Here is a 17,588-nt window from a genome sequence, read left to right as displayed (position 1 = left end):
GACCACTGCCAAGTTAGATGCAACAAGTTACCGCTGGTTGTCTGCTTTATCGTCATTTGAGTTCCAGCTACGGTACAGAGCTGGAAAACAGAATGCAGACGCAGACGGGTTATCTCGTCGTCCACATCCTGAGCCAGTAAATGATCTTGTCTCTCTGAAAGAACAGGAACGAATCCGTCAATTTGTACAACATCACTTACCTGGCACAGATCCTTTCATTCATGTTCCTGCTCATGCTGTAAATGCGATTTGTGAAAAACATCTAGTGTTTCAGTCTTTCAATGCAGATCATTATGATCTTACCTGCCCAGTTGTAACATCTCTGTCTATGACTGCTCAGGCAGTCCCTGAAAGTTTTGATGAGTGCAGCGGTTTTTCTGTCATTCCAAGCATGTCAGAAGATGAATTGAGTCACAGTCAAAGGAGCGATCCTGCTATCAACGAAATTATACACCAGCTGGAAACAGGTGAAACACCTTCTCCTGTATTACGAAAAGAAATTCCAGAACTTCCCATCCTTCTGCGTGAGCTGAATAAGCTTGAGCTAAAGAATGGGATTTTGTACAGAAAAAGGCAAGTAGGTGAAGAAATACAGTATCAACTTATTCTCCCTGAAAGCCTAAGATCTATGGTTTTGAAAAGCCTCCACGATGACATGGGTCATCTTGGCTTTGACAGAACCCTCGACTTAGTTCGAAACAGATTTTTCTGGCCAAAGATGGCCTTAGATATTGAACAAAAGATCAAGACCTGTAGCCGGTGTGTTTGTAGAAAGAGTCTGCCAGAGAAGGCAGCACCTCTGGTAAACATTCAAGTAACCAGACCTCTCGAGTTACTGTGTATTGACTTTTTGACGATCGAACCAGATTCCAGCAATACTAAAGATGTCCTTGTCATCACTGATTTCTTTACAAAGTATGCTGTAGCAATTCCTACACCGAACCAGAAGGCTTGTAGCGTAGCCAAAGCCCTGTGGGATAATTTTATCATCCACTATGGCTTCCCAGAAAAGTTGCACAGCGATCAAGGTGCAGACTTTGAATCGAAAACTATCAAAGAGCTATGTAACCTAGCTGGAATACAGAAAGTCAGAACATCGCCATATCACCCCAGGGGAAACCCAGTAGAGAGGTTTAATAGAACTTTATTAAACATGCTGGGTACACTCACTGACGAGAACAAAAAACATTGGCGTCATTTTGTGAAGCCCCTTGTACACGCGTACAACTGTACCAAACATGAAAGTACGGGGTTTACACCATATGAGTTAATGTTTGGTAGGCAGCCTAGACTGCCTATAGACCTTGTTTTTAACGTCACTCTGAACCATCGCCAGCAACAGTCCCACTCGCAGTATGTCCAAGCCCTCAAATCTCACCTTCGAGAGAGTTACCAACTGGCTAGTAAAAATGCTGCTAAAGTGGCTGAACGGAATAAAATCAGATATGACCGACATGTAACCGAATCAGTTTTGGATGTTGGTGATCGTGTGTTGGTAAAGAACGTTAGGATAAGGGGTAAACACAAGTTATCAGACAGGTGGGAATCTGTTGTGCATGTGGTTGTAAGTCAAAAAGATAACTTACCAGTATATACAGTTAAACCTGAGAACCAGGATGGTCCAACCAGAACTCTCCACAGAGACCTTTTGTTGCCCTGCGGGTTCTTACCAGCTATCCCTGAAAATCCTGCTGCAGGGCAAGAAAAACCCAGCCGGCCAAAAACACGCCAATACCACGTTACTGATCATGACAAACCTGAACTCGAGTACAACTCAGAGGAGGAAGACAACTATCCTTTATATAACACGCGAGGCCCTCTCCAAGAGATTTCTAGGGTGGTTGAGGAATATAACGTAGTCTCTCCTTCAAAAACTTTGTCAAAACCTGTGGTTGAGCATTCTAAATTGGGAAATACTTGTGTCACAGAACATGATACAGTGCCTGATAATGTTCCCACGCCTAACAATATGAAGGAAATAGATCACTTTCCTTAAGAAGGCAACTCAGTTGTAATACATCCAGAACCAGAAACTCACCTTGATGAGATGGACAATGCCTCCGACCTTAGCCAAGCAAACGCTGTGGAAATGACTCAGGCTGAAGTAAATGAGACTGAACCTATGACCAATGATGACAAAGAACGTGACCTTGAGACAGAACAAGCTGCTAAAAGACCTTCTCGACAGAAAACCAAGCCAAAAATTTTAACATATCCTAAATTAGGAAACCCTCTTGTCAGTGTAGTTCAATCTCTGTTCCAAAGTTTAAGTGAAGCTGTCACAGGTTCTATTGAAATCCCTGAGATACAGTTAGTCTGACTTGGGTATTATGCAAAGGGACTTGCATAGATTTAAGTGGGGAGGGTGTAACCCAGGAAAACATAGCCCTCATTAAACATAAACCTTTTCATAAAAATAGCTATAAAATGCTCAAATACGAAATAAATAAATAGGAAATAAATAGGCTTTAAAATAGTTAAAAATATTAATAATAATAATTACAGATATTATAAATGGTGTATTTCATTTTATATTTTATTTTGTTTAAAACTGTATAAAAGAGATTTATTTTGCCAGCAGCTAAATGGTTAAATCTGAGAAAAACGTCTTACTCTGAAGGGTCACATTGATTTGTAGCCCATGTGACAAGCTCCAGCCAATTGGGTCGCTATGTTCTCTGGCGCTAGCAGAGAAAGCAAGGGAGAAGAATAGAGAGAACGAAGAAGCTAATGGAGTTGTGCTGGTAAAGAAAGACAATAAGAGAAAATTGACCATTGAAAAGACTACCTGCTGTCTGGAATATTTTTCACGTTTTTGGAGGAGGAGCTTTCCACATATATTTTTTTTCCCTGACCGAATTCGGGAGTGTTTTATGTTACAGAACTGGACTTGGTGAGTTAAAAAGTATATTTTATTTTCTGTGAAGGATTTTTTTTTGTAAGACAATTGTATTTCATTGAAATGTGAAGCTAAAGTAGTGCTTTTATGTTTTTTTTTATGTTAGAAAAAAAAAACCTTGGAATTAATATATGGACTGGTGTGGGTGAAGCATTTTCCCCCACACACACAATGTTCAGCAGCCAAATCGACGTAGATATTACTTTATTCAGTAGAAAGCAAAGTTAAAAAGAACTTTTGTATGCTTTGTTGGTTATTAAACCAGGCCTTTAAGTTTCTGCTGGAGATTGGACCGAGAAAGACGATTGCTGAGTTGGATTCCACTATTGAGAAACAAGATGGCGAGCCGTAACCCAGGAGCCCAGTAACCGCCGTCTAGCAGGAGATACGCCCTCTGCTGGACATTTCAAATCATCCAAACTGGTATGACCTGCCCATTTTTTCCTGCTAAAAAAAAGCAGTGGATTCAGAATTAACCCTTCAGGATCAACAGAGAGAAAAGACATTGATTGAAGCACAAGTTATCCAGTCTTTTGCTGGATTTGGTTCTTTTGTGTTTTATTGATTTTCTTTCTGGATCATTTTCAGTATTCATTGTAATTGTGTGGAATGTAAATTGTCTGTTGGGTTATAATAAAAAAAAGAAATAGTTAAAACAGGAAATTAACACCCATTAACTTCCTAGAAAGAACTCTAAATAACTAAAATTGATTAAAAAATAGATTAAATTTGAACAAACTATAAATAAAATAGTTAATCGTACCAATCTTGAACTTAAATAGAACTATAACCTAGGTTTAAATAAATAGTATCCTTTAATACCTAAAATTAGGTGTAAATGTGAAACAGGGGTCAAACCGATTATTCTGAAAGAAACAGGGAAACTATTTTGATTGAATTTTGTGTCATTGTATGTGTATTGTTTGTAATATTGTTCTTTTCAAATAATAAGCCGGCAGTTTAATCATATTTTCTGGTCTGTGGTCATTTATACACTTACACATTTCTCTACTTTCATAGCCGAACCTAGCACTGGTCTTATTATCTGTTTTATCAACTGTAAACTCATCGTGAGTGTTACATTATCATGATTTTTAGTTGCATTAGTTAGCTGGCAAAGCTAAAGAAGTGTCTACTGTATAAACAGCTCAGCATGACCATATGTCCACTGAACTGTATCGGGCTCTGTTGAGTTTAAAAATTCTTCTTCATGGTGAAACACATGCCTTTTTTTAACACCTACCATTGTACAATCGCCATTATTCTCGTCTAATTGTCATTTCCATTGATTCCTTATTCCCCTCCCATTTTTCTCTTTCGATGAGGCATCAGGCTCAAGCATAAGGCGCAGCAGTTTCAGCACCTTTTCATCGACTGGTTTCTGTCTTTCGAAATACCTTCAGACTTAAGGAAGATTCATAAGTATTTTCCTCACTATCGCTTTTCGTTTCAATGTGTGTATCCTCCAAACTGGCTAGCCAATGTCCCCAGAGTGAAAAAAATGGAGCTAACAAATTTACGTTTTTCTTTTTTAATAATGCTTTATTTTTAATTATTAGTATCCAAACATCTCAAGACGCTAGTATTGACGGTAATTAATGACAGGACAGTACTTCCAAAAAAAATTTTCACCCCATCCTTAAAGAGTTAGACATAGGCAAGGCAAGTTTATTTGTATACCACAGTTCAGCACACGGACAATTCAAAGTGCTTTACATGAATTAGAAAATATAACAGAAAACAACTAAAAACAAATCAAGATTAAAAACACAATAAAAGGGAGGTAGAAAAAACAAACAAAACAGTTAAATGCTGGTGAAGATTCTCAGTCATCCAGGTCATAGTCATTCTGTAAAAGTTTAATAAATCAATCTACTGGACTTTGTCTCCAAGGTTTGAAGATGTTTCGCTTCCCCTCCAGGAAGCTTTCTCAATTCAAAATGTCTGGATTTGCATTTAGTTTGAGGCTTTATATAGACAAGGCCTTGTATTGCTTGGAAACATGCAAATTGAAACAGACAATTATTCATAATAACATTTTTCACCTTGTTTTTGTTGTTCCTCATTTTCGTATTTGCAGTCATAGGATAAGCTGCGTTTTGTTAAGTCAACCAACTGTTTCTTCAATTTACTGCAGGGAACTAAAGGCACTGGCCTTAAACCTTGCAAATGAAATTTCTGCCTACAGGAGGACCTTTTTTTTTCTTCCTTATGGACCCAGGAGAAAGAAGCTGTGGATACAGGTTTATCATGGATACAATCATCTATGGTGATTTATATCTGTTGTAGTCTTATCCCTGATTACGGGGATAAGACTACAATTGCTTTCCTAAATTTTCAGCTCTTTCAACATAAATAGAATAGTAGAATTTTTTAGTTTTCTTGGGCCTATGTTTATATTTTGATGTCCACTTTGTTACTATATAATTATTTTTGAAACTTTTCATTTTAAGTTAAATTCGGAGTTCTCTTTCATTTATGTGACACATTTTATTTGCTGTGGAAGAAAAAAAATACATGTCAACAGAAAAGATAGAAATGATTTAAAAGCACAGTGAGAATATTATGAATACTATAACTCCCACCAAATTGCAGGGTTTTGTATTAGTAACATACAGCAAAAAGCAGAGGTTTTGTGTTTAAAGCACTAATGTGTGTTTATATACAATCATATCCCAAAACCAACTAATTTATTTTCATTACAATCTGGTCTTATTAACGCTTTAGTGTGTTTCTGTAGCTAAAAGACAAATAGTATACAAGTTTGCTGAGTTAGTAAACCTTCAAACCTGTGCAAACCTGATTTTAAACAGATTTAAGAAAAGTAATATATTTGACTAAGAACATTGCTTGTCAAACCATATAATTTAGGGGCTTACAAAGCAAACTTTAACCAAATTTATCGGTTTGACAATATTCATTAACAATTCTGAAAAAGTTTAAAAAAAAAAATCCACTGGACCTTGTTTTCAAAGTTTGAAGACATTTCACTTCCCATCCAGGAAGCTTTCTCTATTCAAAATGTCTGGATTCGCATTGAGTTTGAGGCTTTATTTAGTAGACCAAAAACAAGGCCTTGTATTGCTTGGAAACATGACCAACCTTTCACAAACATAGACAGGTTTCAGGTATTACAGATGACAATCCCTCCTTTAATGACAATCCCCCCTTTAAAGACCGACCTTCAGAATCAGACAGGTTTCAGATATTGAAGGCTAACAATGGAACCAAACGACCCGCTCGTCAGGTTTAATTTGCATGTATCCAAGACATGGGTGACAGAGCCTGGTGTGGATGAACTTGATAGACTTGACCTCAACCCGATAGTACGCCTTTGGCATGAAACTGAGACCAGACCTTTTGGTCGAAAATCATCGTGTGACCTCACAAATGTGCTTCCAGAAGAATGGATGAAAATTTAAAAAAAAGCACTCCTAAAACTTCTAAAAAGGCTTCCCAGAAGAGTTGAAGCAGTTTTAGCTGCAAAGGGTGGAACACTGTCATATTGACCTCTATGGATTAGGAATGGGATGTCACTTTAGATCATGTGTGAGTAAAGGCAGTAGAGCAAATATTTTTGGCAAAATAGTTTAATTTTGGCCCTGTGATTTAATATAGAAGGGTAAATATGGCCATGACTTCTCAATCTGCTGATTCAAAGTGGTCAGCTGTTTAATTTTATACAGTGTGACCATTGGTGTTTAGAACAACTCTGACTGGACACTTTTGATCCAAGGCATACAGTCCATATTTCTTAACCTGGTCTTAACATACCAGGTCAGGTATGTTGCCATTTTCTCTGCTGGGCCATTTCTTTGACACTATGCTTAAGTTATTTTGGCTCACATTCTGTGTGGTATCTCAGTTTGCCCCAGTTACATCACATAAACATTAGTTTGATCTAATGACATAAAGTAATAATAGAAAAAATATGTTGAACTATAGATGAGAATTTGGAACTGCCTCTCATTAAACACAGAGAAAAGTTTAATTAATCTTAACATTGTGTAACCAGACCTTAAAATTTAAGTTTTCTTTTAATGTCAAGTAATCCTTTGTTTAAAAGTAACAGGAGCTCAGATAAATAATTGTTTAAATTCATGGTATTACATATTTTATTTAATTAAAATGTTTAAAAAGAAACAACAACAATTAATAAATATGTTCAGCTCAAGAGGTTGTTTTAAAAAAGGGCAATCTGCAATGATTTAGATGAAAAAGAAGTATTTCCCCTTTAAAGAACTGCTGAACTGCAATTCCCATGCTCCTCTCTGGGGTGACCAGGCCTTCCTGTCAGTGAACTGCTTAATGGCTGAAATTTGACATGCAGGATTCTGAACTTTTAACCATCCAAAGGAGTAGCGTGATCAGCAGACAACGGCTGCGAACAGGTGAAATGGTTTAGAGACATATTTCTACGGTCAGGTTTTTTTTGCTACCCAGATTTTCCAGTGATATCAGTAGATTTGGAGTCACATCCATTCCAGAATTGGAGGTCTTGAGTTGAGTTTAATCTGGAGTGGATGTTCATCCCCTGCACACAGAGATTCCCAGTGTGAGCTGGGTGGCGAGCCAACTGAACCGTGAGCTTGGATTTGATGCTGTCTCATCTGCCTTCCCTCACAGGGTGTGAGGTAGGACTGTTGAACACATTTCTGACACTGGTACTGGTACCAATATATCACAGACTCAAGGAAAGAAGGGCCCCAACGAGCAAAAGATTCTTCTTATTTTATTCTTCTTGAGAACTCTTGCTGGCTTTGTTATTTCAATTTTTTTTATTTTTCCATATACATTTATACTGTTTGAATTTAAATGTAATTTTGTATGTGAAGTTGTTCTTGTTCAAATAAATCATTAATACAGCAACTCAAATCACTGTTGTCTGTCATTATTAAGGTCAATCCACAGGCTCTTAAAGGAATAGTACACCCAAAACATGATTAGCCTTCATACTCACCCCCATGCTGAACAACACTCTGGAGTACTTTTTTGATATCTCAAATGCATCTGGAGATCTGGGAGGCTTCTTGCTGTCTGCTGACATTCAAATAATGGAGGTGCCCAGCGCCCGAGGCAGAAAGGTCCATAAAAGTCCACAAAAAACGTGTCAATATTCCTCCATACTGCTCGTCCAATGTATTCCAAGTGTCCTGAGTGGGTAGCGTCCATAATTTACTCGAAACAAAGTCATTTAGAATGTTTTTAGAGCATAAACAGTAGTGTATAGGATTTCCTAAAAGCGCGCGGCTGCGAGTTCACGAGCCTACGGAAACTGCGGCAGACCAAGCCAGATGAAAGTGCGCATTCAGCGTCTGCTCTTGATAATGCAAGCGTAGAGGAAGAAATTTGCTATTTACCTGTGCAAAGAAAGAAACAACGAAAGAAAAATGTCTGAGGACTTCAGTGTTGAGGAAGAGCATGAGTTCTTTGCAGAGCTGAATGTGCACTTTCATCTGGTTTGGTCTGCCGCGGTTTCCGTAGACTCGTGAACGCGCTTTGAGGAAATCCTATACACTACTGTTTATGCTCTAAAAACATTCTAAATGACTTCGTTTCGAGTAAATTATGGACGCTACCCACTCAGGACACTTGGAATACATTGGACGAGCAGTATGGAGGAATATTGACACGTTTTTTGTGGACTTTTATGGACATTTCTGCCTTGGGCACCATAGACCTCCATTATTTGAATGTCAGCAGACAGTAAGAAGCCTCCCAGATCTCCAGATGCATTTGAGATATCAAAAAAGTACTCCAGAGTGTTGTTCAGCATGGGGGTGAGTAGAAAATAAAGGCTAATCATGTTTTGGGTGTACTATTCCTTTAAGGCTTAGTATCTTCTGTTACTGGTCCTGTTATTGTTGCAAATCACTTATTGCCTGTTTCTCTATTACCAAATCGTGATAAGGGTTACAATTGTTTTGTTTGACCATGTTAAGTCTCCCCCTCCCCATATGAGACAATCTGTGTTCTCTTTATAACTTGCGTTCTCTCTCCTCATTTATTTCAGAAATGTCTGGGTTCCTGCACTCACTATAAATGTGTTATTTACAAAATTATCATGAGGCAAAATTCAAACTTCAAACAATATGTAAACTATAGTTTAGGGTAAATTTGATATCATTGCTACCGAAACGGCAAGAAAAAAAACATAATTCAGGGAATGTTTCTGAATGCTCTTATAAAGGTCATGAAGGTTCAGGGAAATCCCGGAAGAGATATATCTTATCAGTGCTGTTCAAAATAGTTTATTTCTGCATTTCTTCAATGAATGGGCAGTTGATTAAGTTTCGGTACCAGAAAAAACCTTCCCGATGACTATGTTTGTTAAGAGGATGCTAGTGTTAAAAATAATGTTTGTCATTTATAAAAAGCGCTGTTAAACTCGTAAATGTTGGGATCTGGAGATCTGCCACCTGTCTCCAGCAGAGAGCGCTGTGGGCTTCCTGAGCTGGAGTCCTCACCACACCTGAGGATCATCAGCTCATCAGAAGACCACCCTTCATAAGCAGCAGTCAGACCTTCCTTCGACGCCGCAGTGTTGACCAAGTTTGGTTAGCGAACCCAAGCCTCTAAGAATTTAGGAAATCTTGTAGACTCTAGAGAGAAACAAGCTTTTCTAATGTGCCTCTGTCTTCTTTGATCACAGGAAAACCCACCGACGTCTGAAGCTCTGGATGAGCTTAATCTGAGAACCTGCCTGCCTGCCAAGTAAGCCAAACCTGAAGATCTCAATCTGGATTCCTTCATCAGCTCTCAGAGGAAGAGCTTGGAAACATACTCAAGTCTGAAAACTCTCCAGCTCGAAGCTAGACGCTGCTGCTGCTGCTTAACTCTCTGCCTCTTCAACTGTCTCTGGACCCAACCGGTTCCCCCTCTCATAGGATCTGTCAGAACCTCTTCAGGTACATTAAAGGATTCAACTCTCTCATCATACAATCAAACTCTCATCTCTCCAGAAAGGAGTTGAAACCAGTCCCGGACCAGCACCTAAACCAGTCATTACATTCTCTGTGTGTGTTTCTCAATAAATCTTGTTCAAACTTTTACTCAGTCTCCAGTAGTGTTCTGCGTAAGGGGCAAGTCCTTAGCCCATCATGACAGTAAAATACATGAGTTTTTAATTATAATAGACATGTATACTTGAGAGTTGTTTTCTATAAGAAATTCTCTGGTTCTATAAGAAGTTCATATGTTCATTTCCTCGCCAGTGTTTTTGCTTGGATCTTTGTTTAGTTATTCCTCACCTTATGCATTGAGGGAGCATCTACACTGATATTGTGCATAGTAACTCAGATGCACCACAGGGGATGGTACTATCTTCATCCCTGTCCACTCTCTATATCTCAAAGTTTTTTGTGTCACTCTGAGTTACATCGCCTGCTGAAATGTCCATTCAAAAATTAGGAATACAGCTTTAAGAGGAAAATAATCAGAGATCATCATTGATTGACCTAAATGATAATACAGTATGTGCTATCACAACATATTCAGCCCAGTTTTGTTCCTGCTGTTTTGGGTAAATCTAACACTTACCAGAGTCACATTTATTTTCGAAATCAGAGGTATAAATGCACTTGAAGGAACTTTCATTCTGGAGTTTTTAATTCAATTAAAATGCCTCAATTTAATGATAATTCCCTTCGAGCCACACTGTAAAGGTATGTGTACTGGGATCAGAGTGTCACAATACAGAGCAGGGATGGAGCTTTTCGAAGACCCCGCATCAATTTCCTTTTCAAATAATCTACAATCCCACTTGAACAGACTTTGACTTTACCACAGAATACATCCAGGGGATTTAACATGAACAATGTATTTACAATATAAAATACTCTTAACATTTTAATATATTCTTTAGCCTGCACCTTGAACATACATCTTGTTAACCATGAGCAGAGCCCTGGGATAATTCTTACTGAAAACTTATCCGTTGTATAAATCTGCCGGGGCGCCGGCATGGCGGTGGCTGGGGGGCTTCCTCGTGGCTGTCTCTCCTCCTGCCTTGGTGGGGTCTGGTTTCCGGGGCTGGCCCCGCCTTGGTGCCTTCGCTTCTGGGGTCCCCTTGGGCGCCTGGGGCTTTGGGTCTCCCGGCGCTGGACTCAGTGCTCTGGGGGGTGTGCCTCTCCGGCTCTCCACAACCACTATTGAGCATTTTTTTCTATGGTTAAAACTTTACATGCACAAGTTCACCCTCACAAACAACTACAGGTGCTAGGCTTCAGGTACTTAGAGATTCACTTCCAAACAGAAACCCCACATTCATATCTTCAGGTAACACAGAGTACATGTCAGACTTAATAATATTACTTTAGTGATAGTTTCAAGGTGTTTGCTTTATGGTATATCTCGTACCATGTTTTTTGTTTGTGCTGTTCTTTTTTCTTTTTTTTTTTTTTTTTCTCCATCTCATTACAGGTGTTGAAGCAGACTGAAAATGTTTTGTCATTGTCTCCTTCCTATCTCCTCTTTCTTTCATCTTTTGTCCTGTTTTTTTCTTTTTCTTTTTCCTTCTTCTTCTTCTGTTTTTCTGCTCTACTTACATTGCAGTGTCCATATGAACTGTAAAACTCCCTGCATAATTATAATAAAGCAATTTATATACATGAAACAAGTGGAGCGGTATGGCAATTGCGATACCGCTACACTTGTGAAAGTAAAATCTGTTGGGCTCCTTTTGGCATCAAGACAATTATTCTTATTGCCACCTTGCCAGACAGGACACTGTAAAAAAAAAAAAAAAAAATAAATAAATAAATCTGTATTTTCTAGGTTGGACCCAACTTTAAACATAATGTATAGATTTTCAGTTTAAGTCTTGGTCCATTCTAGAATTATAATGTTAACCTTTTTTATTCATCCATAACCACACCATTTGTGGTAAGATGTTGATTATGAGACTGCTTAGATGTTGAGTGAAACCTGCTGATGAAATAGCACTTCCAAGGTTCAAAGGGAACAAGGTCTTGCTTTGCCAAAGAATTTTATTCTTAAAATCTCCAGACGTCCATTGGCTTTTATTCTGGAATGCTATATTTTCTTCTGGTTTGACTAATATGTGCATTTCCCCACTTGAGTAAGACTTCTGTAGAAACATTTTATCATGAGATGTGATAAAGATTTACCTTTCTAGCCATAAAAATGATATGCTCTTTCAGGGTAGTTGGGATGGTGCTTTTAACCAACATACACAAAGCATGGTCGTAACAGCTTCATGCTTAGGGTTACTGGTCAATTGCACAGTAGATGCACAAAAAAGACAGCTGTCTTAGAATTCCTTAAGCCAGTATTTTCATGTGGCAACAACATATGCAAGAAATTGAGTGAAAATATTTAGACTATCCAGCCAGACTAACTTAAATGAAGTGTCTGTTGGCCTGTTAGGACTCAAAATCCCCAGTTTAAAAAAGACTGGACCAATCAAAACATGGGAGGCAGAAATTTATACCTGTGCTATAATTACCCATAATCCTGTGACACTTTTTTGTAGCCACAAGAGTCAACATTGCAGTCGCAATGAAGCGGCTGGAAAAAATGGGCCAGAGAAGGATTTAATCAGCTAATCAGCAACAACAAACCTGAGTATTTACACATTGTAATGAGGGACTTCTGTTATAGTTTTAATTAAGGTGTATATGAAAATGACTTTAGAGACAGTTTTAACTTGTCACTTTGTAACAGCTTGATTTGGTCACATTGAAGTTTTTGTAGAATGAAAAAAGAAATAACAGAACAAATAACTCAATGAAAGCCCAGTATTGGTGAGATTAAATCTTCTAAAATATTCTAGCAACACACTTTAGGCCGTAGAAAGCCAACCTCTTGGAGGACACAGGCATTATGAGGGAGTTGTTGAAGTTTACCGGACATTCCTGTTGAGCATTGCTTTTGTCAGACCAGGGACATTTGTTGATAATCATCAAACTACTTCCAGCATCTTTTGGTGTCTTGTTCTGATTTTGATTCATTTGGGCAGCAAAAGGCCTTGAAAGAAATCACATTTGCAGATTTGTTTGGCTTTGATCCCTCAACACTTTTAGAAAAGAATGAACCCCTAACCTCATAATTGCTGGATTGTTCAGACAGCTGTGACAAGATATGACCATAAGTGTGAAAGACGAAAAATAAAAAAACCAGAAGCCTCACTTTAAATGTTAAATCATTTCTGTTAAATGAAATAGGGCATGTGAATGCCCAGGGTCCCCCATGTTTTAACATGCAAAGGATGGTTTTATACCCAGCGGCATGCACTTTGGTCAGAGAGCAAAATCTGTGTTCTCTGTCATATGAATTTAATCACATATCATCCCTCCACAAAAGCTGTCACAGGCAATAGAATTTTGAGTGATTTTGGGTAAGGGAGAAGGGAGTATAGGGTCTGTGTAGGGGTAACATCTGTTTCAAAGAGACCCAGGCACCATGCCTGTATGTTTGACCTTGCATCAGCAAAGTTGGCTGGGTTCTCTTCCATGGACAACATGTTGCCTGTGGCATAAACAAGAGGAAGTGATGATTAAACACAGGTCTGTTGCTTCCTGAAAAAAGAGCACCAATATTTGCCCGAATATCACATTTGTGCATTCAAAGAAGTTAAAACTGTTGCTGCTGAGCTTCGCGTTTTTCCTTGTCAGAGGCCCCCAGGGGGAGCACTTGAGTGCAATCATCTGGCCTGATTGCAACATGGGGTCAGCTTTTAGATACACAGCTGCTACCCCTCACATTCCCAATTCACCCTGAGCTGTATGTGTTTGACAATTATATTTATATTCACCAATGCAGACACGCATGCAAGTGAAACGACCAAAAAATGGAAGGACACGTGCAGCCACATGCACAAATTAATGCAGAAGTACTAAAACACACAAACACAGACGCTCACACAGCCCTCCAGGCTTTATTTGTCTAAACAGAAGTTCTACTGAAGCTGTGTAACCGACCTGGTTTTCATTGTTTGTGCCTTTTTTTATTCTCCAACAACAGCTGTCTCGCTCCTGTAGATCTCACCTTCTGCCACTGTCTCTCTGTTTTTTCCATCTCCTTTTCTTTGTAATTCGTGTTTTCCTCCAAGCTGTTCTCCCCTTTTCCTAGCTCTGTCTATCTGTCTAGCTTTCTGTCTGCCTACTTTTTGCTGTGTTTCAGCAACACACAGGGTGAGCACAGAATGTTTGCTTTCAGCCTTTCCTACAGTCCCCATCCCCAACCCCCCTCTCAAGGTCTTTACCTCAACTTACTTCCACTTGGCTCCCTCTTTTCTCATTTCCAATGCCATTTTCATCTTCTTGCTTCTTCAATTTCTCAAATTTCTCCTGCAGCCTTCTCCTCACCTTCTGTCACAGGAAAGAGCTGCCCAGTGTTTTGCATCCCTGCAGGATCAAGGAGGAGTAGAAGGAGGAAGGGTGACTAGTGTTAGCAGGAGGAGAGCAAGAGCTGGCACTGATATCGGTATCAGACTGGCGCAGGGAGCAACCAGCTAAGAGGAATCAGATACACTCTGCACTTTTTCAGTGCAATGCAATCCCCAAATCCCCAGGGTCATGAAATACATTACACCCACCCTTCACATGCCTCTGCCTGAATCACTGACTTCATGCCAATCCATTTAGATTTGTATTTAAATGTTCCTTTTATAGAAAATGTGTTGAGAGCTATTATGGTTAAAGTTGCACAACTGGAAGGTCCCCAACAGTCAATATGCCAAACTTTTTTAAACACATGAGACACAATGTCCAGCTGTTTGTATTAAAACAGAAAATCTTTTTTAACATTATAACAACAACTTTCAGTACATTTTACAACTGCAAGGTGTATGTCGAACAAGGGGTCTCGAACTCAGGTATCCAACGCCCTAAGAATGTCTAGGTATGTCCCTTCTCCAACACAGCTGTACCAAATTATCTCCTCAGCATATCGTCACATTTGGCAAAGGTCTGTTAATGAGCTGCGTATTTGATTCAAGTTTGTGCATTGTGTTATATTCATGTCTGCACAATATCCCATTGTTTAAGACTATCTTCCCAGTCCCTGCTAAAGGAAAAGTATATTTGGTCTAATGGTGCCATCAAGATGTAATACCATGAGGCCCATTTATTCAAGGTTTTCTGCAATGATAATATACAGACTTTATAAGGCATTGCTCTGCACTGCCTTAAGGATAGATCCTCAGCCTGAGCTGTAGGATAAGAGAGCATATTGTGTATACAGTAGTAGCCATTCAAATTTCCCCACATTCCTTGATGGGCCCTTTGCTGGTCCCCTACAATTCATTTTTAAACATCAATCTTTGTACTAAAATATTCTTTCTGTCATGATTTGTGGACATTAAGATCTAAAGAGAAGCACCTTCTCCTGGTCAGACCCTGTAATTCAGTGAAAGGGTGGAGTCAGGGTAAAAAATTATGCACGCCCAGTGGCTGGAAATTGGAGGGGATTTTGCTGGGAGTTGCAGGGAAGTGGGCTGCCATCCGGCTGGCATTTGCCTGGGAAGGTCCATTTTAAATGGCTGCTACTATATGTGTATGCATGTGTGTGATAGGGGGATATGTGTCTGGCTGTCTATTACTTACATTGTGGGTACCATTTTCCATAAATAATGGCACATTGTGGGGACTGACTGCTGTGGCGTAGACCAATACCTCCTGTTCATGTGTAAAAATGCTGTTTTAGGGTTGCGGCTCACATTTAGAAATAAGGTGTAAATTGATTTTGGGTTGGGGTTAGGGTTATCTGTGAACCAGGATTGAACAGATTTAGGCTAAGTGTCATGGTTAGGCTGTAGAAATGGGTTAGAAATTAATGGAACTAAATGAAAAGTCACTATAAAGGCTAGAGAACTGTGATTGTAGTGTATGTGTGCGTGTGTCAGGGCGAGTGAAGACAGTTCTTTTATTTCACTATCAAATTATTTTTCTGGTCCTCACAAGACATTTTGGCAATGGTTAGGTAAATGGCTGAGCTATGAATTGAGTTTTGTTTAGGATTAAGGTGAGGTTTTTACTGGTAATGGCTTGCTTTAAAATCATTGTCAGGGTTAGATCATATAAAGGGTTGAAAATGACTAAAAATAAATGGAAATCAATATGAGTCAACACATGGTCCTTACAACCTATAGCAAGATGAGAATTTGAGGGGTGGGAGTGTGTGCATGTGTCAGGATGAAAACAAATAATGACACAATTTTGTAGAACCTATAGAGAAATTTGTCTTCCCTGTGGAGTCTTTATATTTGCGTTTGGGTCCTACAAGATTTGGATTGTTTCCGTCTTTGTGTTTGCTTTTAGCAAGCACACTGACACCCTTGTATGAGATGACAAATGTCTGATTAGCACATAATCAATGTTGGTGTGTTATTGATTTGTAGCTGCAAGGCAGCAGAATCCAATTTCAACCTTTCCCAGTACTGCATAGTTACTATGTTTTTAGATGGGGTTTTCCTTTGTCTTCCTGTCATTTTAAAAAAGGTGGTACTGGGACAACTGTTGATCAGTGCGTTTAGTAGTTGTGTAATATCACATTTATTGTTAAGTCATTCATCATAAGAGAAGTAGAAAAGCTCCATTATTTTAGTCTTAAATATTTAAGCACATCAACAACTATGATAGCTTATAGATTAAAACACGGGTGATTTATTATTCTCAAAGCAAAAAAAAAAAAAAAATGATGATGATGTTAATAATGCACTGTATATCGCCTCAACAGCAAAGGCAAGATATACACAATGAATACCAGAATACACTAATTTAGTGTATTCTGGTATATTAATAATGTAAGACATTACTATCCAGAGAGTATAAGTTAAAAATTCCTGAATTATTATTATTTTATCTATTTTGCATTAAAGTATATTTTGAAGATTATAGTATTTATTAAAGTGTTCTAGTCTGGAACAAAAACAGTTAAGTTTAATTGTGAACTGTATTCTATTCCAGAGTTTGTTTCTGACAGAAAAGTTAGAACGGTGTAAAAGAAGTGGGGCTGGGTTTCACTGAATTAGGAAAGCAGGCCCTGGGTTGAAATATCCTCCACATACATGCATTAATTCATTCAAAGTCTTTAAGTTTGGAATGTGACCCAGTCATCCCCTTAATCTGTAGTTCACTGCTGGAGATTCTGTATTATTCAGGATGGGATTTTGACTTGGCCAATGAAAAAAATGTACATTTCTCAGGCTGAGGATAGAGTCCTGCAACGGGTCGGGTACCCTTGGGCCCCAGACGGGTCACCCGCTAAAATGCTCTCTTTTGTGGGTGAAAAATAAACGGGTCGGGGGTCGGGCGGATATCTTTTTAATGCGGGCAGGTAGTTGGTGATTTTTTTTTTATGCGTGTGTGTTGTTATGGACATCAGAAATGTTATGTTAATCAGGCACTGGGGTCACCCTTGTTGTAGCTTAAAGCCCTGCCGGCAGTGTGGGCTTCCCTCCAAAAAGGCCACAGTCAGTGCATACTGTACACGTCTGCTGCAGTGTTAATGGCGCTGTTCTGCAGCGCAGCGTACTATAGCCTATTACTTGATGTGTTAACGGGTCGGGTTGTGGGTTAAATATCAATGGGTTGGGTCGGGTTCGGATTTGAATTGAAGATATCCACGGGTGAAGGGTCGGGTTCGGTAGTCATCCTAACGGGTTCGGGCGGGTGCGGGTTGGTAAAACTCGACCCGTGCAGGACTCTAGCTGAGGATACATGTTAGA

General features: G+C 39.0%; 1 long non-coding RNA gene across 1 annotated transcript; it reads left to right on the top strand.

Moving 5' to 3' along the window:
- The first annotated feature begins 2,752 nt into the window (after positions 1-2,752).
- On the top strand, positions 2,753-3,868 carry LOC119776044. The gene is made up of 2 exons (XR_005279727.1): positions 2,753-2,893; positions 3,165-3,868. It is a non-coding gene; the product is annotated as an uncharacterized LOC119776044 (long non-coding RNA).
- Positions 3,869-17,588: the final 13,720 nt, after the last annotated feature.

Source organism: Cyprinodon tularosa, unplaced genomic scaffold, assembly GCF_016077235.1.
Source record: "Cyprinodon tularosa strain WSP-4 unplaced genomic scaffold, ASM1607723v1 ctg900, whole genome shotgun sequence".
Lineage (NCBI taxonomy): Eukaryota > Metazoa > Chordata > Actinopteri > Cyprinodontiformes > Cyprinodontidae > Cyprinodon > Cyprinodon tularosa.
This window is presented reverse-complemented; position numbering and strand designations above follow the sequence as displayed.